Source organism: Pelodiscus sinensis, chromosome 6 (assembly GCF_052426305.1).
Source record: "Pelodiscus sinensis isolate ZL-2025 chromosome 6, ASM5242630v1, whole genome shotgun sequence".
Taxonomy (NCBI): Eukaryota; Metazoa; Chordata; order Testudines; family Trionychidae; genus Pelodiscus; species Pelodiscus sinensis.
Genome location: NC_143057.1, coordinates 128,609,204 through 128,631,028, shown reverse-complemented (window position 1 = coordinate 128,631,028; position 21,825 = coordinate 128,609,204). Strand labels below are relative to the sequence as shown.

The 21,825-nt window shown below is 54.2% G+C and overlaps 1 protein-coding gene across 4 annotated transcripts in view; it reads left to right on the top strand.

Annotated features, from left to right (window-relative positions):
• The window catches only part of CNTFR (ciliary neurotrophic factor receptor), a 400,203-nt gene that overhangs the window by 206,151 nt on the left and 172,227 nt on the right, over positions 1–21,825 (top strand). The gene's annotated exons all lie outside the window — the stretch shown is intronic.

Genomic DNA, 21,825 nt, shown 5'->3' with positions numbered 1-21,825 from the left:
GAGTCCTGCATAAAGGGATGTAGGGGTCAGAGTGGACCACAAGCTAAACATGAGTCAACAGTGTGACATCGTTGCAAAAAAAGCAAACATGAGTCTAGGCTGCATTAACAGGTGTGTTGTGAGAAGACACGAGGAGTCATTCTTCCGCTCTGCTCTGGTTAGGCCTCAGCTGGACGATTGTGTCCCGTTCTGGGCATCACATTTCAAGAAAGATGGGGAGAAATTGGAGAGGGTCCAAAGAAGAGCAACAAAAATGATTCGAGGTCTAGAAAACATGAGCTCTGAGGGAAGACTGAAAGAATTGGGCTTGTTTAGTTTGGACAAGAGAAGACTGAGAGGGGACATGAGAGCGGTTTTCAAGTACCTAAAAGGGTGTCACAAGGAGGAGGAAGAAAAATTGTTCTCCTTGGCCCCTGAGGATAGGACAAGATGCAAGGGGTTTAAACCACAGCAAGGGAGGTTTAGGTTGGACATTAGGAAAAAGTTCCTAATTATCAGGGTGGTTAAACACTGGAATAAATTGCCCAGGGAGGTTGTGGAATCTCCATCACTGGAGATATTCAAGAGCAGCTTAGACAAGCATCTGTCAGGGATGATCTAGATGATGCTTGGTCCTACCGTGAGGGCAGGGGACTGGACTCAATGTCCTCTCAAGGTCCCCTCCAGTTCTCGGATTTTAGGATTCTATGATTCCACGCTTGGCTTGCCATAGTTTATGCTCCTATCTATTTTTCTCACTAGGATTTGACTTCCAGGTTTTAAAGGATGCATCTTTTTGCTTCTGGCCACCTATTTTACTCTGCTGTTTGCCATCATGGGATTCTTCGGTCCTCTTACTGTTTTCTTTCTTTCTTTTTTTTTTAAAATGTGGAGTATACATTTAGTTTGAGCCTCTGTTGCTGTATTTTTTAATAGCTGCCATGCGGTTTGCAGGCATTTCACTCGTTACCCACGTCTGTTTCTTGTGCCTCTCCGATCTTCCCCCTTTGGCTGTAGCCTTTGAAAGAGCTAGAGACTAGGCCTAGTCACTCTCCAGAGACCAAGGATTTATATAAGGGTGATAAAATATCTCTAAAGCAACATGACCTTCTTCTTTATAATGGGGATACATTTTTAAACGCACCTCAGCCTCAGGGTTTGTTCTATCTCATGACGATGGTTTCCACGGCAACCAATATGAAGTGCATCCCAGAGAAGCCGCGGAGGCATGTTCCTAGCAGCTGTTGCACATGAAATCACCTGGAGGTTTAGAGCCCAGTCCGTACAATTGGTGATCCTGACAGAGCCCCACTGGAGTCAGCGATACAGGGACAGCTTCTTAGCTTTGTCCAGGGCCCACGGAAGCTAACAGGAGCCTTGCTATTGGCTGCTACTGGCCTTGGACCAACCGCTCGGCCTGAGCAAGGCCGATCCGAGAACACGTCGGATCTGGGGGCTCTCGGCTGAGCGCAGAGCTCGGAGAGCTCCCAGGCTGAGAGCTTCATACGGGACAGGTCCGATGTTCCCGGTGGCCTGCGGTGTCTCCTCCAGCTCAGGATGCTGCCGTTCCTCACCGGGAGCATTTCGAGGCAGGGACGGTTTTATCCTGTGTGTCTGTGCAGCATCCTGACCCCGAGAGTGCCCACAGCAAATCACAGCCGCTCGGCTGAAATGTAAGGAGCCCTCCGGGTGGATTGGACGAAGTTCATTGGCTTCCCTCCTCCTGTCCCCACCTCTGCTAGCGTTGCTTGACCCTGGGGCAGCAGCGGTGGAGTTCCTGGGAGCTGGACAGCTGGTTTCAGTGGGAGCAGAAGCCAGTCTCTGCGCTGCAGCACTCCTTGCAATTCCAGTCCGGAGGAACTCTTCTTCCCAGGGCACGTCACTCCCGGCCCCGTTTCAGTCCTGCCCCCAGGTCCAGCCGTTCTCGTCCTGCCCCAGTGCTTCTCGCGCCCTCCAGTCCTGGCTGCAGCCTGACCCTGGTGTTCCCATCTTGGAGCCCAGCTCTGCAGCCCCACCCCGCTGCCCCCTGAGCAAAGCTGGGTCTGGGATCCAAGCGACACCATGTTCCGGTCAGGTTCCGGTCTAGGAAGCGAAGCGCTTGTTTGGAACCCGCCCCCCTCGGCTGGCTGAGACGTGCCACACTGGCAGAGGCAGGACTTGTCGGTGAGAGCCCCTTGGTTTATGGTGCCTGGACTTGGAAGGGTTGCGGGGTGTCCCTGGAGCACGCTTCCCGCAGGGCAGAGCTCTCACAAGAGTGGCGGGGCTGGAAAACACGGCAGGGCATTTCATCCGGCTTTTCCCCCAGCCGGGAACGTTTGCATGGACACGGGCGGGGGAGTTTCCAGCGTCTCTCGTCTCAGGACCGGTCGGGGGCCAATGGGGAATAAAAGGGCTTAGTGCCATGCGGGGTGAGTAGACAAAGCTGCCCGTGCTGGGCCTTTCGGGCTCACGCCCCTCCTGACAGGCTGAAGAAGAAGGCTTGTGCTTGTGTACCGTCAGGAGACACAATCGGATTCCAGGGCAGTCGCTCGCTGTCCCCGCTTTCTGGCTGGGCGGGGCTGTTGTTCGTATCATTAAGAGTATTCCTGGCCTTTCAAGCACTCCCCATTAGCAAACCCGGGGGTAGGAATGGGGAGCCCCTGCTGACATGTCAGGGGCGTAAAAGCGCCCCTCAGATTTGTATGTAACCATCCCACTTCTCCCCTGTCGAGGACCCCCCCCAAACACGCTAATTTAAGAGCTGCTAAAGCGAGGGCCAGCGCGAGGTCACCGTCCACACAAACAGATGGTGTTTTGTCCTCGATAATTAAATTTCCCTGTATTTTGGGGCGAGAGGCTGTTTGCCTTTGATTTCAGCCCAGCTGTGTCCAGCCCACTCCATTTTCTTCCTTTTCCTCTCCTCCGCCTCTGTTTGCGCTGAACAAATACTCACTGCATGGCGAGGTTGGGATTCGGGGGTAAGGGCCTGGGGTCAGGCAAACAGCGCAGGGCCTGGTCCGTGGGTCGTCGCTCATGTCAGGCTGCTGCCAGTAAAAGAGAAAGCGGGTTTAAAAAACCCCCAAAGCACGTTCCCAGCCAGCGCGGAGCCGTGACTTCAGAATCCAGGGCGCGCGGATTCAAAGCAACGCCAGGTGAGTTCAGACCCTCTGGGGATGGCCAAGCGTGTCCCTAGTGTGCTCGCCGGCTGGTCCCTGGGTTTCGCCCGCCTCTGACGCGCTCTGAAAGAAGCCACGTCCCTTTCTTGTCCCCTGCTGTGGCTTCGCTTTGCCCGTTGCCTCTGAAGAGCCACAGTGTGCCCTGGGGGCGGAGGGGGGGGTGCTTTTACCGCCCTGGAGCTGGCGTGTTGCATGGCCCGGGACAGGGCAGGCCGGGTCAGCCTCCCTCTGCCGTACGCAGCAGTCCTTGCTGTAGCAAAGCCAGAGTTATTAGCTGAGCAGTGAGGATGTCCAGAGGCGGAGGGGCGGGGGCGCCAGGGGGCTCAGGGGCTTGGAGCCGAGTTACTCAGGTCCTACTGTAAGCTGAGGGGGTGTTGAAGGGAAGACAGTTGCCAGAAGGCATCTGTGCTGGATGCAGGGGAGAGGAGGGAGCAGAAAGTGGATTAACTTTCTCCCACCTCCCCCCAGGAAAGAGTGACTTTGTTCTGGCTCCCAGGGCGGGGCCGAGACCTACTTCCCCTCCAGGGTCTGGCAGATTGAGAGCCTGGCCCCAGGAGCCACTGACTTTCTGGGAAGCTCCCCATTGGCCGGCTGGCTCCCTTCCCTCCTCTCCACCTACACGCCAGGCAGCAGCTCGTAAGCAGCCTGTTGACTGGCTCCATGTTTAGGCTGCTAACCTAGCATCTGGGAGCCCTCGCTTCAGTTTCATGCTCTGCCACAGACATCCCATGTGGCCTTGGTCACGTCACTGAGTCACTAGGTGTCTCCTTGTCTCCCTCAGTGCAATGGGGATAACAGCCCCGCCCTAGCACACCAGGGTGCTACAGGGAGCAGCGTGTCCGTGATCGGGAAGCCCTCGGATGCTGTGGTGACAGGAAGGCTGCTAGGATGTTAATCCCTGGATTTGTAAGGGGTGTTCAATGCCTATTTAATTTTCAAAAAGCAAATTCTGCTTGGGCAGATTGAGAGTCTGGACCTTCCAGTCACGGCCCAGCCAAGGGGACAGCTCCAGATCGCAGCCTCGGCTGCGTGCAGGGCGTGGGGGTGGGTGTATCCCTCTGTCATCAGCCGAGGGGGGATCCGTGGACTGAGCTGATCTCCTGTTTGGCTAGAGAGAAGCCGGGGCCAAGCAGGAGGAATCTGGGACTTTGTAAGCAGCGGCATCACCCCTGGTGTGGGGGAGATGCCGTGTGCCCCCCCCCCCCGCCTCCCCTGCGGCTGTGAGCTAAGGCACAAGGGCTCGGACTTGCTACCGTCCCTTCTCTGATCCACGCCCCTGCCAACCGCTCGCTCAGCCTTGCTTGGCAGGCCGGTAGCAGCTGCCTTGGGGGCCCAGGCCTCCTGCAGCACAGGTGCAAAATAACCTGCCCCGTGGGCGTGCCTCTCCCAGCCTGAGCAGGGACTTGGCTCTCTCCGGCCGGCGCCGATCTCCCCGCTGGGCTGCTGGTTTAGGTGGCGTCCTGCGGGACAGGCCCGGCGCCCCCGGGGTGTTTGGCACGGCCCTGGCTTGCCCTCCCCTCTCACGGGAGCCATGGCACTGCGGCGGCACGGGGAACGCGGTCCAGGAAACTCTGCCATGCGAGCGGCGTTGCTGGTACGCTGCCGGCCCAAGTGCGGCGCAGATGTTTGGAATCGGCAGCCGCTTGTGGAGGAAAACTCTGAGTCAGCAGCACGCCGGAACAATTTGCCCTCTCCTGTGTCTTCTGCATTCCCCCTCCCACATCTCTCTGCGCCACCCCGGCCGAGGAGAGCGCGTCCGGCCCCTCTCCTCCCCCCCGACAGTGTGGGGGGATGTGTGTCACCAGGTGCCAGGGGATCGGCCCGCTCCCTGCTACCTCCCCTGGGGAGAAATAGGGGACAGGTAAACAGCCTGGTGACCAAGGGAGCCTAAAGGTGAGTAGGTGGGGGAGGCGGCATGGCCCAGGTGACTTTACCAGCTGGAAATAGCCTACAGGGTCCTAGGAGCGGGGAGCAAGGCTGGGAGCCAAGGGGGGGTTGGACACCCGGGGAAGATGGGGGTGCAATAGGCGGGGTGGGGCGGGGCTGTACATGGTGGGCAGCACGGTTTGCTGCCAGACATGTAAGGAACGGCCGTTTAAAGACATGGCCTGCCTGCCGCTGGAAAGCGCCCGGCCCAGTGAGGTGCTACCAAGGGATTTGCCTCAGATGGACCCACTGCAGGGCCCCGGTCACACAGCGCTCCGAGGCGGGTCTCGCACCCACGCGAGGGCTGCCAACGTCGGAGCATTTAAAAATCGGACAGTCCAGCAGGAGTGCTGTAACCTCTGCTACCCCGCCTATTCCCTCAAGGCCCCGCCCCTGCCCTGCCTGTTCCCTCAGGGCCCCGCCCCTGCCCCGCCTGTTCCCTCAAGGCCCTGCCCCTGCCCCGCCTGTTCCCTCCTGGCCCCACCCCTGCCCCTCCTATTCCCTCAAGGCCCCGCCTTTTCCCGCCTGTTCCCTCCTGGCCCCACCCCTGCCCCTCCTATTCCCTCAAGGCCCCGCCTTTCCCCGCCTGTTCCCTCCTGGCCCCACCCCTGCCCCTCCTATTCCCTCAAGGCCCCGCCTTTCCCCGCCTGTTCCCTCAAGGCCCCGCCCCTGCCCCATCTGTTCCCTCAAGGCCACGCCCCTGCCCTGCCTGTTCCCTCAAGGCCACGCCCCTGCCCTGCCTGTTCCCTCAAGGCCCCGCCCCAGCCCCACGTATTCCCTCAAGGCCACGCCCCTGCCCTGCCTGTTCCCTCAAGGCCCCGCCCCTGCCCCACGTATTCCCTCAAGGCCCCGCCCCTTCCCTGCCTGTTCCCTCAAGGCCCCGCCCCTGCCCTGCCTGTTCCCTCAAGGCCCCGCCTCTAACCCACCTGTTCCCTCAAGGCCCCGCCCCTGCCCCACGTATTCCCTCAAGGCCATGCCCCTGCCCTGCCTGTTCCCTCAAGGCCCCACCCCTGCCCTGCCTGTTCCCTCAAGGCCCCGCCCCTTCCCTGCCTGTTCCCTCAAGGCCCCGCCCCTGCCCTGCCTGTTCCCTCAAGGCCCCGCCCCTGCCCTGCCTGTTCCCTCAAGGCCCCGCCTCTAACCCACCTGTTCCCTCAAGGCCCCGCCCCTGCCCCACGTATTCCCTCAAGGCCACGCCCCTGCCCTGCCTGTTCCCTCAAGGCCCCGCCCCTGCCCCACCTGTTCCCTCAAGGCCCCGCCCCTTCCCTGCCTGTTCCCTCAAGGCCCTGCCCCTGCCCTGCCTGTTCCCTCAAGGCCCCGCCCCTGCCCCTCCTATTCCCTCAAGGCCCCGCCTGTAACCCACCTGTTCCCTCAAGGCCCCGCCCCTGCCCCACGTATTCCCTCAAGGCCCCGCCCCAGCCCAACCCGTTTCCTCGAGGCCCTATCCCCCATTCCCTCCTTGTGATGCCTCGCCCTGTTGCTTGCTGCTTTACCTCTGCCCGGCCCACGCCCACGGAGGGAGGACTCGTCCGCAGAGCCAGGACAGGGACCTGCAGCCACCCCACACAGGCGGGAGGTGGCTCTGGCTGAGTAATGGCTGGAGCATGTGATGACCCAGCTCCTCCCCCTGCCTGTGGTAATCAGGCTTTGGGTGTCCAGTCAGGACTACAGGGATCTCCTCACGGCACAGGCAGCCAGTTGTGCTGGTGGTTGGGGGTCCAGCGGGACAGCCCCGGCGCCTCTTCCTCCAGACTTTCCTGGGGGGAAGCCGGACACCTGGCGGCCCGACCTGTGTCCCAGCAGAGAAACTTGCCGCTTCCAGGGGTGAAGAGCCAAGTCCAATTTCACCCGATGCTGGAAACAGAGCCCTGGCGTTCTGGCTCACCGGTGGGGCTGGAAAGCCGCAGACCCACTCCTCACAGAACCGGGGCGTCTGTGCACACACAGCCTCCTCTGCATCCGAGTCATTCCTCAGGATTGGCCTTGCTCCGTGGCTTCACTGGGAGGACTGGAAGTGAAGTGAGGCCGAGACCATGTAGACCGGAGGGGTCGGAGGGAGTTTTGCCGGAGTGGAAAAGCAGTGAGAATGCCAGGACTGGGGGTGTCCCTGCGGCAGAGTGTACGGAGTCAGACGGCATCTCCAGGAGTCATGGAGGAACCTACATTCCCTCTGTGCCCAGAGGGCAATCTGACCTCCTGGCAAACCTGCCTGTGCCCAGGGAGGCTGACTGGTTCCCTCTTTGCTCGCCACTGTTTGTGTAGAGCAAGCCAAAGTGAAGACCGCTAAAAGGAAAATAGGCAGAGAAGAGCAACAAAAATGATGAGGGGTGTGGAAACAGCCTCCATGCAAGGAGAGATTAAAAAGACTGGGTCTGCACTTCTTCAAAGAGAGATGACTAAGGCGGGAGACCAGAGAGGTCTATAAAATCAGGACTGGTGTGAAGAACGTGAATAAGGAAGTGTTATGTACACCTCGAACACAGGATCCAGTGGTCACCCACTTAAATGAACAGGCAGCAGGTTTAAAACAAAGCAGAGGAAGCATTTCTTCAGACAACGCATAGTCAACCTGTGGAACTCCTTGCCAGGGGATTTTGTGAAGGCCGAAAATATGACAGGGTTCAAAAAAGAATGAGATACGTTCCTGGAGAACAGGTCCATCAGTGGCGATCAGCCAGAATGGCAGAAGCTGGGCAGTGAGCAACGGGATGGATCACTCGATAATTGCCCTGCTCTGTTCATTCCCTCTGAAGCAGCTGGCACTTGCCGCTGTTGGAAGACAGGACACGGGGCTAGATGGACCGATGGTCCGATCCTGTTCTCTGGCCCAAGGACTGACACGTGTCTCCATAACAGAGATTTCTGGCCATTCCAACACCCAGAACTCCATCTGCTGAAGAAGAGAGCACCGTGGTATTCTAGGCTCTGGGTCATTCGGGCTGGTGGTTTGCTGGATCTGTTAATTTAGGGCTGGATTGTGCCTCTCAGACTCAGCCTTGCGTGGGGTGAGAGCAGCTCTGCTCCGGTGTGGGCTCTGTGACACATTCAACCCCCGGGAGACAGGGGCCTTCTCAGAGCACTCTGCCGTGAGCCTAGCTGGGCTGGGGGGAGCCCATCTTCTTGCCCCCTTTGGAGCCTGGGTCCCCTTGGGGGGCAGGGTGAAAGGAGTGGAGTCTGTACACTCCCTGGGGCCAATGCAAAGCCCTGATAGCTTGCATCCACCTCAGCCAAACATCCACTGCAGGTAGCATCTGTTGGTAGCATCTGTCTCTCCGTGGGTAGGCAGGGTGTGAGTTCAAGTCCCCTCTCCAGGCCACGGACTCTTGCCCAACACTGACGCTGCAGGCCTGATACTAGGGTGAGGGGCCTGCTGCCCTGTTAGAACGGCCATGTGGCATCGCAGGTGTCAGACCAACGTCTCTTCCCCTGGGGCTTCTTGTCCTGTCCTGTTCATTTTGGTGAGGACCGCGTGGGACACGTCTAGTCCACGCTGGTTCTCTCTGTTCTCCAGGGGCTTCTGTTCTTAAGGGGCATTGGCAGGTTTGTAAACCAGCCTGGCCACAAACTTCTCTGACGGCAGAATTCTGGAGACGTCTGCAAAACTGGGGCTGGATGAAGCAGCGTTTAACTGGGGCCCGATCAAAGTAAAAGCCCTGGCCTGAACCTTTGTCCAGAACATTCAAACCGAGCCCCAATCCACCCTTCTCCAGGTCCCGAAGCGGTGTGCATTGTTTTGCTTTTTTCCACTACACTCCCACTCCTTTTCAAGTTGAAATTTGACGTGCCAAAATAAAGCGAGAAGGCGCTGCTCCTGTAATAATTCCAGCCCGAATGGATGCAGAATGTACCGGGAGCCACATGAGAAGGCTTTTTTCTTGGGGGACTGCCAGCTTCGGTTTACAGATGCAGAGTTTTGATAAACATCTGAATTGTTAGCGGCTCCTCCCGCTGGCTGAAATGTAGGGTGTTCCATCTGAGCCCTGGAGCCATTGTTATTGGAACTTTGGATTGTGTATTTGTTATAATGACCAATTAAAAATGCTAATTAGCCGTCTGGTGTTTGGCAGGGTCTTGCCTTGTGTCCAGATCCAGTAGGGTTAGATTCATTACAAGGACTCCAGCGTGGAGTCTGTTATTGGCAGTTAGCAAAAGCACAAACAGCCGCCCTGCAAAGGAGCTAATGCAGAATGCTCAAAGCAGCCACTGTCCAAGGGTCCATGTACTCACACCAGGCTGCTCTGAGATCTTCAAGGTGATCTGAGACCTCAGTGGCTTAAAGCCATAGACCGCTCGATTGTAGGGTTCTGTGGGTGCCACGCATAGCCACACAGCCGTGTGGCCTCCTTACACCATACCTAATCTTCCTCACCCTGTACACGCTGGGAGGCGCTCTTCTCATAGGCAGCGATGTTATTTACCGCATATTCATGATCTAGACAGTGCTGGGTCCTGCCATGGGGGCAGGGGACTGGATTCGATGACTCTCGAGGTCCCTTCCAGTCCTAGTGTTCTAGGATTCTAGAAAAGAACAACCAATGGTCTAGTAGCACTTTATAGCCTAACAAAACATGTCGATGGGATCATGAGTTTTCATGGGCACAGCCCACTTCTTCAGATGACTCGAGTGATGAGTAGGGGAGTTGAAAACTTGAAATAAATAGAAGGGGAAGTGGGGGGAAAGAGAATGATGCTCTATCTCCCTGGAAAGAGAATCTTTCTCTTCTCCCTCTCCCCCCGCCCCTTTCCCTTCTATTTATTTTGAGTTTTCAAATCCCCTACTCATCACTCCAGCCATCTGAAGACGTGGACTGTGTCCACAAAAGTTCATGATCCCATCTACATGTTTTGTTAGTCTATAAAGTGCTACCAGACCATTGGTTGTTTTTTTCTGTAACAGACTAACTCGGCTACCCCCTGAAGCTCAGAGGGTATGTCTACACTACCCCCCTAGTTCGAACTAGGGGGGGTAATGTAGTCATACGGAGTTGCAAATGAAGCCTGGGATTTGAATTTCCCGGGCTTCATTTGCATAAAGTCAGCCGGCGCCATTTTTAAATGCCGGCTAGGTCGGACCCCGTGCCGCGCGGCTACACGCGGCACGGACTAGCTAGTTCGGATTAGGCTTCCTATCCGAACTAGCTGTACGCCTCGTGGAACGAGGAAGCCTAATCCGAACTAGCTAGTCCGTGCCACGTGTAGCCGCGCGGTACGGGGTCCGACCTAGCCGGCATTTAAAAATGGCGCCGGCCGGCTTTATGCAAATGAAGCCCGGGAAATTCAAATCCCGGGCTTCATTTTCAACTACGTATGACTACATTACCCCCCCTAGTTCGAACTAGGGGGGTAGTGTAGACATACCCTAAGATTCTAGGATTATCATACACCTCAGTCAGTTACCATAGTGCTTTTGTTCCTAACCTAAGATATCCAAAACTAGCATTAACCGGGATTTTGTGGTTACCTGCCAGCAGTTTAGTCCTGCTGGTTTATGATTAGGGTTGTTAACATGCAGGTAACTGTGTCAATGTGTAACTGCAAAACCACTCAACGGTTATATGGTTACACGTACCTACAGCCGGCTCCCCAGGAGCTGGTGCACACCGCTGTATCAGAGGCAGCAGTGCGGGGCGGCAGACGACTCCCCAAGATAGGGGCAGGAGCCTGTGTGTAATCATGAATGTTAACCAGTAAGTCCAGGTTTATTTATGACAGCAATCTGTCTCATAGCGTTGTATGGTTTTCACCTAGTCCTGCTAAGATTGTGCAAAGGTTGTTTGATATGCTGATTGCCGTTTGGGGAGGGGGACAATGCAGATCTCTAGCATTAGTCTCATTGAATGAGGCAGCAACCTTGAGGTGAGCCTGGCAACGGGACAGGAATGAGAATGAGGTGGCCCTACAAAAAACAGGACTGTGTAGCACTTTAAAGACTAACAAGATGGTTTATTAGGTGATGAGCTTTCGTGGGCCAGACCCACTTCCTCAGATCAAATAGTGGAAGAAAATTGTCACAACCCTATATACCAAAGGATACAATTAAAAAAGTGAACACAAATGGAAAGGACAAATCACATTTCAGAACAGGAGGGGGATGGAGGGGAGGTAAATGTCTGTGAGCTAATGATATTAGAGGTGATAATTGGGGAAGCTATCTTTGAAATGGGTAAGATAATTAGAGTCTTTATTCAAACTTAAGTGTAAAGTGTCGAATTTAAGTATGTGGAGACATGTGGCCTTCTGACGTTGTGTGACTTGCTGCCGAGTGGGTACTGCATTGCCATGCTGCCATGTGAATACGTCTTCCGGTCTTGCTCCTTCATTTTCACCATCCCATGTCTGGCTGTACATTCTCCCTCCTCGCTTGTGTCTCTTTCTCATCGTCCCACTCCACCCCGTCGATTCACCAAGTCAGAGTCCTGAGTCAGCTTGGCTTCCTAATAGCTTCCATGCTGCTGGAGCAAGTGCCCCGGGAACAGACCAATTAGAACCAACGTTCTCCTGTCACTTCCTCATACTCTGCACTGCCAAAAAACTCCAGTCTGTCCTCTTCAACAGGCCAGTCTGACTTTGGAAACCTAGACAGATGGCAGGAAGCAAAGTCTCGTGACCTGAGCAAGCAAAATCACAAGCACACAACACATGAGACATCTCTGGTCCTCTGCAGACCTGTAGCCAGTAGGGCTGGGCAAACTTTACAGATGAAATATTTTTGGCATTAGTTTGTGTCATTGAAATGTTTCATGAATTCATAGAGAGACAAGACAGATGAGATAATATCTTCATTGGACTTTGTGAGTTCATGTCAGTTTCACCAAACTATCCATCCCTCCCCATTCTGCTGTAAAAAAAATCCCCAAAATTGGGAAAAAAATCTTCTAATTTTTTTATTCTAAATTACTTTTCCTTTAGAAACTTCCTTCGTATTTTTTCAGTTGAGAAATGCTTGAAAGCAAAGGGAAATGTTTTGTTCAATTTGAAACAAGCATCCGGTTCTGGTGTTCGCTATTCAGAAAGGATGTGTAACATTTGGGGGGGGGGCTCAGTGCAGAGCCACAAGGGTGATTAGAAGATGAAAACCCATGGCCCACAGTAAGAAATTAGTTCCCTCTGTTTCATCAAGGGGTGACTTGATTGCTGTCTAGAAGTAGCTACGCGAGGAACAGATAGTTAATACTCAGGGCTTCCATGTCCAGAAGGGTTAGTTGAAGCTAGACATGTTCAGAGTGGGAATAAGGTGCAAGATTTTGAGCAGTGACTGTAATTAACCGTGTAGTGCAACGACAGTGAGTGTAATTAACAGTGTAGTGTAACAACTTCCCAAGCGTTGTGGTGGGGTCTCCAACGCTCAGCATTTTGAACTCAAGATGGGATGTTTTTTCTAAAAATTCTGCTCCTGGCGTCATTTTGGGGACGTTCTCTGGTCTCTGTTCTGCAGGCGATCAGATAATGACCGCTCCTCTTGATTTCCATGGGTATCTATCTGTGGGCTGAGCTCTTGCATGGCATTTCAATAGGCAGAGGGCACCAACAGTCATACCACAAGGGGAGGGGCTTGCCTTATATTCAGACAGCACCCAGCTAGCCAGGTGTAACTGATATCCAACCCTTTCTACAGATGAAAAAGTTTCAGAAAAAAAACGCTGAATATAGAACTCTGGAAAGTTATCTTATCCAAGACTTATTTCATCGAAGAAAACATACAATTGCTTCCAGTTACCCAGTAATTTCACTCACTGCAGGGGATCTTGGACTCTATAGCTGATAGCAAAGCAGCGTAGAATACAAGAAGAAGAAAAAACCTCTGCAAGGAACAACACGACCTCCCCGGGTCACTTTTAACCCAGCCCAATCGGCTGAGTTTGAAAGTCGAGTGAAGGTTTGGGCTCGGTTATTCTGTCTCAGCTGAAATCCTGTTCTTTGTTCAATGGTAGCCCGTGATGGATGGTTTCCTCTCTGATATTCCCCAGGGATGCAACCTGAGAACATCCGAATTCAGGGCTCCTCTCACACTCCCGTGCGTATTCAGAGCGCCGGTTTCTAAGGCAGACCAGATAGGCGCGCTATTAGTATTCTGCACCTTGCGATGGTGTTTATCAGGGCTGGAGCAGATGGCTGGGTTTGGCCCAGTGCCCTTTGTTTTCAGAGAGACCGGTTAATTTTGTGGCAGTGGAGAGGACAGGTACGAGCCGAGGGAAGTGATCCGTTACAGGATTCTGAAAGGGAGATGGAACCAGGCCGCAGCGGAGCCAGGCGGCTGCATGTGCAAAATGGGTCTCTAGAAAAATGTCGTCCCGCATAACAGCATCTGCATGGACCTGGAGCTACGTCCATTGGCCAGAGTCCATGGACTCAAAGGCAATTGATCGTCGGGCCCAGCTGAGACAGCCCCTGAAAGGTTGCCCATTCGTACTGTGCTGACCAGTGTTCAAGAAGACCTGTGTGGTGGCGGGGCATGTGGCAAGTGACACAGGATGCATTCTTAGACTCTCAGAATCCCAGGGCGGGCACAGACCTCAGGAGTCACCGAATCCAGCCCCTTGCCCAAAGCAGGACCAACCCCAACTCAGTCATCCCAGCCAGAGCTCTGTCAAGCCGGGACTTCAACACCTCTAGGGATGGAGATCCCACCCCCTCCCTAGGGAACCCAGCCCAGCGCTTCCCCACCCGCCTAGGGAAATAGTTTTTCCTACTATCCAAGTGTTGAGGTGCGGAGCTCGCCGGTGTCCGTTCAGTACACGTGCGGCCCGCCACTCGCTGTCCTGGGGGGGGCCGTTTCCCCTGCTGGGGATCACAAGTATCCGGCGCCTCTCTCAGTGGTGCCTCCATGTATGGGTGGCTGCAGAGTAGGGGGGTCCGGGCCCACCCTCTCTCATGGGTCCCAGCCCAGTGCCCTAAGGGCACGTTCGACTGAACCTGTCCAGCCGGTGGGGGTCTTAGCCCGCAACCCGCGGGCTCACCGGCTGTAGCTCCAGGCCCTGCCCTGGGCTGCTTTCTACCCCGTGGTCTGGCCTCTCTCCCTTCCTCTCCCCTTCTCCGTGCCAAATCCTCTGCTTCCTCCCCTCTTCTGCTTGGAACTCGCCTCCCTTTTAACCTTCCCGCCTCCTGACGTCACCTGCCGATCCTCCTGACGTCCTCGCGTCCCTGACCCCGTGCTGACATCACCCCCCCCCCGTCGATGCCCATACCTCCTGCCACCGCGTCCCACTCATGCGCCTGACCCCGCCCCCACCGCTCAGCTGGGCCGCCGCGGCCATGCACAGCAGACAAAGTCTCCGTGCCCCCCGGTCTGCCCCAAAGAGCGCGAGGGCAAATGCTGGGTCAGTGCGGGGCAGAGGCGGTCTGTCCCGTCACACCAACCTACACCTCTGCCACTGTAACTTTGAGCCCATTGCTCCTCGTTCTGCCACCTGCCCCCACTGAGAACAGCCTCTCTCCAGCCTCCTTGGAACCCCCCTTCAGGGAGTTGCAGGCTGCTCTCAAATCCCCCCTCGCTCTTCTCTTCTGCAGACTGAACAAACCCAAATCCCTCAGCCTCTCCTCATAGGTCATGTGCTCCAGCCCCCGAATCATTTTGGTTGCCTCCGCTGGACCCTCTCCAATGTGTCCACATCCTTTTTGTAGTGGGGGGCCCAGAACTGGACACAACACTCCAGATGTGGCCTCCCCAGAGCTGAATAAAGGGGAATAATCACTTCTCTGGATCTGCTGCCCATGCTTCTCATAATGCACCCTAATATACCATTAGCTTTCTTGGTGACAAGGTCACACTGTTGACTCATATTCAGCTTCTCATCCACTGTAACCCCTAGGTCCTTTTCTGCAGAACTACTGCTTAGCCATTCAGTCTCCAGCCTGTACCAATGTTTGGGATTCTTCCGTCCCAAGTGCAGGACTCTGCACTTATCCTTGTTGAACCTCATCATATTTCTTCTGGCCCAATTCTCTAATCTGTCCAGGTCACTCTGGACCCTATCCCTGCCCTCCAGCGTATCTACCTCTCCCCCTAGCTTAGTGTCACCTGCAAACTTGCTAAGGGTGCAATCCATCTCATCATCCAGGTCATTAATAAAGATGTTGAACAAAACCAGTCCAAGAACAGATCCTTGGGGCACTCCGCTAGAAACCGACCGCCATCCTGACATCGAGCCGTTGATCACTACCCGCTGGGCCTGACAGTCTAGCCAGCTTTCTATCCATCTTACAGTCCCTTTATCCAATCCATACTCCCTTAACTTGCTGGCAAGAATATTATGGGAGACTGTATCAAAAGCCTTGCTAAAGTCAAAAGATTTTCACATCCACTGACTTTCCCATATGGAAGCTAATCAGATTGGTCAGGCATGGCTTGCGCTTTGTGAATCCATATGTTGGTAGGGCTTTTAAATATCCCTGTTGCTCTGTATTTATGCTGGAAAGCGTGGGTCATAGAAAAGTGCCTTGCACTTGCAGTGGATGGTCCTTAGTTTGACTCTGAGTCTACCCCTGGAGGGCACGTGTTGTATGCCTTCCTTCATTCTTGTGGCTCTTCTACTCACCAAATTGTTAACTAGAAGTTTGGACAGTCTTCTCGACATGGTGGTGTTATTATTGTAATGACCGTTTAACAGGGAGGCCCCAACCCAGACTTGACCCCGGTGCGCTAGGAGGTGTACAAACCGAGTAACAGTCCACCCTGGCCCCGAAAAGTTGACAATCTAAGTTTTGTGGCTCAGAGATGAAGTGATTTGGCCGCACAGGAAGCCTGTGGCAGAGTTGGGGACTGACTCTGGTACTCTGGAGGCCCAATCTAGCACTTTAGCCACAAACCAGTCATTTCTCTTCCTTTCAGCTCCTGGCTAGACCCAAATGTACTTCAACCAGTTTAGCAGAGTTTGTGAAACTTTCCTCCAAATCCATCTATGGGCCTCTGGAAGTTCCAATAATTTTTCCACTAGAAAGAACACTCTTTCCCCTCCCCTTTCCCCGAAAAACAGCCTCACATTTCAGTCTCCCAGCCAGTGTTCGATGCTGGGATGCGGCATTCCTACCCAAATCAGAGCCCGCTGTGTACACACCTCCTCTTCCACCTCTCTGGGCATGGAAGGGCCCTGTCGGTAGAGCACGGGACAGACAGTCCAGAGACCTGGCGTACATCTAGACTACATCCCTTTTTCGGAAAAAGGGATGTAAATTAGACGTATCGAAATTGCTAATGAAGCGGGGATTTAAATATCCTGTGCTTCATTAGCATAAAAATGGCCACTGCTTTTTTTTTGGCATGGAGCTTTGTTGGAGAAAAGCGGCAGTCTAGAGGCTGATCTTTCAAGAAATAATGCCTTTTTCGAAAGATCCTGTAAACCTCATAAGGGATCTTTCGAAAAAGGCACTATTTCTTGAAAGATCAGCCTTTAGACTGGCCCTTTTCTCCGACAAATCTCTGTGCCGAAAAAAAGCGACGGCCTTTTTTATGCTAATGAAGCACAGGATATTTAAATCCCCGCTTCATTAGCAATTTCGATATGTCTGATTTGCATCCCTTTTCCAAAAAAGGGATGTAGCCTAGACATACCCCTGGGTTCTACATGTGAACTGGATCTGCTCTCTTCCCCACTGGCGGCCTGTCCGTCATCTCTGTAAGCTCTTTGGGGCAGAGTCTCTCCCTGCATGTGTGGGGTAGGGCAGCTAGTACAGCTGGGCCTGCTTTTGGCCAGGGTGTCTAGGCATTTCTGCCATCCGCAGGGTGCTGGGTCATTGTCAAGTGCAAGCAGGATGCGTGAGGTGGAGTCCAGTTCTCATCACTGCAGGTCACACACCTGGGCGCTAAACCCGCTGCCTGGCTTCTTGTGCATAAGGGAAAGCAGCTGCCCCCAGCCCACCCTTGGGTGGCTGCTCTTGGGTACGGTGTAGTGTGGAGGTTGCCCGGCTGAGGGGAGAACATAGGAACGGCCAGACGGCGTCAGACCAAAGGTCCGTCCAGTCCAGTGTCCTGTCTGCCCACAGTGGCCAACACCAGGTGCCCCAGAGGGAGGGAACAGAACAGGTGATCCTCACGTGATCCCTCCTGTGGCCCACATGCTGTGGGATGCTCCCCTAGGTCCCAGCCGGTGAACCACGCTCAACGTGGCTACAAATGCCCTTCATGTCTCTGTAGGGCTACTCCCCCAGGGTTCCATTGCTGGTGGCCCCAGTGGCGACGTTCCACCACAGCCAGTGGGATGGAAAAGGGGCGGTGGAGTGAAGGCGACCCCAATGGGAAGGGTGGAGAGCTGTCGAATGAGGTGGAGTTTGGAGGCAGGCGAGTGGGAGCAGGTGGCACTGACATACGATCTCCATGAAGAGCGGGGCCACACTTTGAATGAGTGGGGGAGCCCCGTTCTGATTATTGGGGTCACCAGCAGGCACACTTGTGGGGGTAGCCACTTCCTAGTCACTAGGCAAGACTAGGAATGGCGCACGGCGTTTGAAGTGCAAAGCCATGGGAATCCTCACCCCAAAACCCAAAGCCAAGAGTTAAGATCACTCAGTTAAGAACGTAAGGACAGTCATACAAAAGGTCCATCTGGCCCAGCATCCTCTCTAAGGACAGTGGCCGATGCCCCAAAGGAGATGAACAAAAGAGATATTCCTCATCCCATTTCCAGCCGCTGACAAACAGAGGCTAGGGACAACTTCCTTGCCCATCCTGGATAATAGGTATTGATGGACCTGTCCTCCAGGAATGTATCTAGCTTTTGTCTTTTTTGAACTCCGGGTGCGTTTTCACTGCACCGTTATTTCAGAATAACTAACGTTATTCCAAAATAACAATGCGAGTAGCTACATAGCAATTCCATTATTTCCAAATAATATCGAAATAACGGGAAGCTTCTTCTGACTTCTGTAAACCTCATTTCATGAGGAATAACCCCTCTTCTGAAATAGCTATTTCGAAATAGCTGCAGTGTGGACCCTCCACGGCTGCTATTTCGAAATAGCTCCTTCCCCGGCCATTCTAAGTAATTTCTTCCCCGTTCTTCCTGAGGCTTTAAATCGAGGTAGCACATCCACGGTAGGGGAGCCTGCCTCACTCATTTCGAGGCTTCCCTGTAGTGTGAATGCTCTATTTTGAAAAAGCTATTTTGGAATATATCTTCTGGAATAGCTTGTTCTGAAATAAGCGTGCAGTGTAGACGTACCCTTACAGATTTGGTCTTCACATCATCTGGCAAGGAGTTCCACAGGTTGACTGTGCACGGCATGAAGGAAAACTTCCTTTGGTTTGTTTTAAACCCTCTACCTATTCATTTCATTTGCTAAACCCCACTTTGTGTGTGAGGAGGAATAAACAGCATTTTCTTATTTACTTTCTCCGCATTGTTCGTGATTTTATAGACCTCTATCGTATCCCCTCTTAGTCATCTCTTTTCCATGCCAAAACGTCCCAGTCTCATTAATCTCTCCTCGTATGGAAGCTGTTCCAAACCCCTCATCATTTTTGTTACCCTTTTCTGAACCTTTTCCAATGCCAGTGTGTCTGTTTTGAGATGGGGTGACCACATCTGTATGCAGTGTTCCATGTGCAGTATAGCGTGGATTTATAGAGAGGCAATATGAGATTTTCTGTCTTATTATCTATCCCTTTCCCAACATTCTGTTAGTTTTTTTGACTGCCAATGCACGTTGAGTGGATATTTTCACAATGACTCCAAGATTTCTCTCCTCCGTGGTAACAGCTCATTTAGACTCCATCATTTTGTACAGCTTGTTGGCGTTATGTTTTCCATTGTGCATTCATTTGCATTTATCCACGTTGAATTTCATGTATCATTCTGTTGCCCAATTACCCAGTTTTGTGAGGTCCCATCCTAATACTTTGCAGTCTGCTTGTGACTTCGCTCTCTTGGCTAGTTTTGTGTCATCTGCACATTTTGCCACCTGTTTACTCCTTTTTGCAGTTCAGTTAGGGCACAAAACCCAAAGCGAGTGATCTAAGGTGTGTACACGTACAGCTAAGCAATAACGTTTGCATTTTGAAGACCATGGAATGGTTCAGACCGGCCCCTGGAAGGTCTCCAGGCCAAGAAAAAGCTGCAGAGGCTGTTGGGAGAAGGAGTAAGTGGAAGATAATCGTATCTCACTGGCAAACAGAGAGAGGCTAGCTGGGTGGAATGAAGAATTCCCTGCAGAGAATCCCTCAGCCCCAATGATTCTGCTCACAATCCCGTACTGATGACCCATGGTACAAGCGCGCGGCACTCCTGGTGTAGACGCTACCCTCGGGACACCTGACCACACGTTGCCCAGTGGCGTTGTGCGAGCGGCCGGATCACACCGGCTTCCCAGGCCTGCTGCGGCCTGGCAGCTGCCCTGCAGTGGAAGGTCCCAGCCGGTTCTGGAGACGAGCTCCGAGCTGGAGGTGTCCTAGAGCTGAAAGCTGACGCGGTTTATGTTTGTTCCCGGGAGACAAGGCGCGAAGCCTCGTCCGTGTGCTGTCCGAATGAGGGCACAGCAGGTCCCTGGGGCCTGACTCGCCGAAATCCTCTGCCTGAGTTTGGATGAGGGATGGCGTGGGAGAGGGGCCGTCTGCGTCCCAGGGCTGAAGAGGTCCCTCAGGGACTCTCCTTCCGCTCTTCTTCCCCGGCTCCCAGGAAGCAGAGAACAGCCATTCCATCTCTGGCCAGGCCTTCACCCACCCCCTTCGCCGGGAGCAAGTGTGGGGTGTCCCTCTGTGGGAAGGATTTCTGGGCCTTCTCTTTCAGTCGCTTTTATGCTGCAGAAAGGGTCTTAATTTAACCGAGAATCCAGCCCAGTGGATCTTCCCACACCGGACATTGCTGCCCTCCGCCCCTAATCCCAGGGGCCTGTCCCCTGGCTGCCAGCTACCCTGTGGAGCGCCGAAGGAGGGCTCTGAGCTGGAATTAGCGCCCGGGGCCCCTCAGTCAGGTGCACCTTCCAATTAGCCTGAAGGATTAGCCCCGGCTGGGGAGAAGCTGATTAGTGGTTCCTATAAAGGAGGCCCTGTGGGGCAAGAGGGAGAGGAGAGCCAGGGGTAAGGGAATGGGGGAATTTCCTCTCTCTGGGGAGGGAGGGGACCTGCAGGAAGGAGCTGGGGAAGGGAGAGGGCGGCTGGGGCGAAGTCAGTGGGGCAGTGGGAGTCTCCGGGGGAGAGGCTCTGAGGGGTGGTGGCTGGGGGAAGGAGGCTGCGCCCTGTAACAGAGGGAAGAAGAACTTCGCGGAGGGGCGGCGAGCCTGCAGGGGCTGGCACTGAGGGGGCGTTTTCGTTCCTTTGAGCAGCGTGACCAGGCCGGAGGGCTGGGTCGCCGCCCAGGCCAGCAAAGCCCAGACGAGGCGGGGGGCTGCCAGGCCGGGTCTGGCCATGAGGAGATGCTGCAGGGCTGTCCGGCTGTGGCAGGGCTCAGCGCGCTAGCCGTTGGACCTGGTGGTGGCCTGCCTCGGGGGCTGCCCCCGGGCCTGCTACAGCGGGCGAGCGACCCCGCAGCAGAGCAGCGAGCCCTGCTCAGGGGACTGGAGCCGCAAGTGGGTTTAAACGGCAGGGGAAGGTTTTATGACCCAGCCCTGGCCCTGAGCTGGGAGCTGGCACGGGCGTGGGGCAGAGAGAGACCTGCTATGGGGTCTGGGGGGACTAGACGGGACAACGCACGAGGCCTGTCTAACGTGGCTGTAACCGGGATACCGGTGTCTTCAACCCTTTCTGCTTTTGATTAGCTCCTTTCGTTTAACCCTCGCTGTCCCCCTACACCATTCCCCCCGCCCCCGTTATATGGGTGTGGTTTCCCCTCCCTTTGGTGTCAATCTGGAATGAGTCCATTCACACGGAGTTCCCTAGACAGGATCCCCATGTCCGCTGCGCCGTGCTGTGAAGCCCGAAGCGGCGGTAGGACAGGCCACGTAACGAGGGCTAACCCTGCTCCTGATGGGATGGACAGGCGCTGGCAGACATCGTCCTCTGCCCTGCCACCAGTGGCACTAAAACGAGGGGTTCTGTGGGTGAGGCCGTCAGTAGCGCCCACGCCATAAAAACTGCGCCAGCGTCTGCACAGGCGGCAAGTCTGATGGGGGGGGATCACAGATGTTCTGATGTCTGATTGCCGCACTATTCCGAGGCCTCTACCTCTGGTGCGGAGCACTGCAGCCGCTTACCAGTGCACAGCAGCACTACCCACAGGCAGAGCCTAAACTAAGGTTTTCTGCACCTGGGGCTGGCTACCCTCTCCTCCCCGCCCCACAAAAATGATAAAATTCTTAATTTTTTGTATGTATTGTTTTCATTGCACATGTTCTTAATTGCACATATATTGAGATTGCAAATAGATTATAGTAAAGAGAAAGAATATTTTAACTTTCTAATTTTTAATTGTGCTCCCCTAAATGTACTGTTCCTGGGGCGAGTGCCCCACCCTTGTTACAGCTTTGCCCACAGGGGTTGTTTGGGGGGAGTGTTGCTGTTTAGAAGAGCTAAAGGTCCAGAGAAGAGCAACAAGAATGAGTAAAGGTCTAGAGAACATGAGCTAGGAGGGAAGTTGGAAAGAACTGGGCTTGTTTAGTTTGGAAAAGAGAAGATTGAGAGGGGACATGATAGCGGGTTTCAGGTATCTAAAAGGGTGTCACAAGGAGGAGGGAGAAAACTTGTTCTTCCTGGTCTCTGAGGATAGAACAAGAAGAAAGGGGCTTAAACTGCAGCGAGGGAGGTTTAGGTTGGACATTAGGAAAAAGTTCCTACCTGTCAAGGCGGTTGAACACTGGAATAAATTGCCCAGGGAGGTTGTGGAATCCCCCTCTCTGGAGATAT